The sequence below is a fragment of the Palaemon carinicauda genome, chromosome 21 (genome assembly GCF_036898095.1).
Source record: "Palaemon carinicauda isolate YSFRI2023 chromosome 21, ASM3689809v2, whole genome shotgun sequence".
Classification (NCBI taxonomy): Eukaryota; Metazoa; Arthropoda; class Malacostraca; order Decapoda; family Palaemonidae; genus Palaemon; species Palaemon carinicauda.
Window position 1 is genome coordinate 66,087,379 of NC_090745.1, and position 2,500 is coordinate 66,089,878.

Below are 2,500 nucleotides of genomic sequence, written 5' to 3' on the forward strand. Positions count from 1 at the left end.
AAATCCTAAACCTTCCAGACATGCCATTCCTGAACCTTCCTCTCCAACAACTCCCCCTCAAGCACCTAAACCTAAACCTCAACATCCTCCCATACCTCCTCCTAAGGCAAAACGATCCCCAACCCATACTCCTTGCACTCCCTCACCTTTAAGATTTACCTCTCTAACCAATCCTCCCACTGCCATCCAGCCAAAAAAAAAACCGACCTCATCCTCCTCTGCACCTAGAATAAACAGGACCAGAAAACTTCTCAGGAGACACAGAACAGATGAGCTACGTAATTTACTTGTAGAGATCATCAAACATTCTGTGCAAGTATCACCGGAAGTAAAACTAGACAAATGGTACTCATGGTGCAACGACATCAACTTCAGAACATCCCTAGCCTAGATATGGGGCTGGTTTAATAAAGTCTCTGCGAAGTATAATACACCCAAAGTCATACACCCAGACCCATTAGCTGAATCCAAGAGGATTGCTAACAACTTTGCGGACAGAGCAAAAAGCACCAATCTACCTCTGCAAACTATTAACAGGCAGAGAACACTGCTCCCAATCAGGAACATCATCATTGAAGCTGCCTGCAACATGGTAGATGATACTGATCACCCCTACACCATGGAGGAACTTAACACTGCCCTCGTAAAAGGCAGGAAGGACACTGCCCCTGGAGCCGACCTCATCACATACAGCATGCTGAGGAACATGAGAAACCATGCTAAATTGGTCTATTTGCATTTGATTAACAGGACACACACAGAAAAACTACGTCCAACCACATGGAACCAGCAGGACACCAAACCAATTCCAAAACCCAAGGAGCCAGACACCTACCGACCAATAGCTTTGATAGGCTGCAAAGAGAAAGTAGCTGAGAGAATGGTACTCACCAGACTGCAGTGGAAAATAGGCCAACTACATCATCGCCTACATGCCTACAGAAGCGGCATAGGCACTCAAGAATGCATTACAGATGTCCTCTCAACAATTAATGACAAAAAAGCCATTGTCATATTCCTCGATCTTGAGAAAGCCTTTGAGCTAGCCAGCTCACCAGCTATACTCTTCACACTTGTTGAAAAAAGAGTGAAAGGAAAATTATTGGCCTGGACTCGAAACTACACACTAAACCGAGAAGCCAGAGTCACTTTCCAAGGATAAAACACTGAGTTCATCCCCCTAGAAAACGGTACACCACAAGGAGGCATACTTAGCCGCTATCTTTTCAATCTACTAATGGAGAACTTAGCCACTTTAAACCTCCCAAAGGGGGTGGAAATTTTCATATATGCCGACGATATATGCATAGTATGTCCACATAAAGCTCATGCAAGAAATGTCATTCAAAAAGCACTTGACATGATCCAAGCCAAATGCAATGAACTTGACCTAAAGATCAACACCAACAAAACAAAAGCAATGGCTATAAGACATTCGAAAAACCCTCAGAACTTCACACTGAGGGGTGAAGACATCGAATGGGTGAATCAATTCATGTACCTTGGGGTAATCATTAGCAAAACCCTATCACTAGCCGATGGAGTAACCTACCTCAGAGAGAAGACAAAGATTCGTCTATCAGCCATGAAACGAATGACCTTCCTAAAACCAGGAGTATCAAATAACCTCCTAAGACTGTTTTATCTACAAGCAATTCGATCCCATATCGATTATGCAGCACCCACACTCACTGCATTGACTGACACTCATAAAGCATCATTAGAAGAAGGCCAAAACAATGTCATGAGACTCATTAGTGGCTCTTCAATGTGGACAAGACTCTGCTTACTTAGAGCAGAAACCAACCTAATTCCCCTGTCAGCTAGGATTGACATTAGGAATAGAAGCATTATATTCAAGTCAATCATCGCAGACAGAAAAAGCCCACTCAACAATAAAATAAAAAGTTTTCTACCTCTTGCTGAAGAACTGGATCCGCCAAATTCCCACGCAAAGAAACTACTAGATACACTCAGAAGGAAGCAGAGGCAAAATGAGGCTCCCAAAACCAATGGACAACAAAAGCATGATGGATACAGCCCTCCTGCCCCTTGGGCTCATGATCCTATCAAATACAACTTCACCATCCTACCAACAGCAAGGAAGGCTCTCTGTACACCAGAGCAACTCACTGAAGCTGCAAAAAATGCATTCAGGAATACACCTGCGCCTCATACCTACTATACGGATGGATCAGTAGACCGTGCAATCCCTGCAGCTGCTGCTGCCGTTATCTCTACATCAGGATATAAAGAAAATTGGAGACTTTCCAACCATGCCTTCACACTGCAAACTGAACTAGTGGCCATTGCAAATGCTCTAGAACACTCTGCCAACCAACAAGATGGGAACACAACGATCCATACAGATTCCAGAGGAGCCATTCTGGCCCTCAGCCACAAGGAACCTACAGAGAATGTTTACCTCATCACTGCAATTCAATTCTTAGCCTTGTTCCACGAAAGCAACAACAGGCAAGTTACCTTGAATTGGATTCCA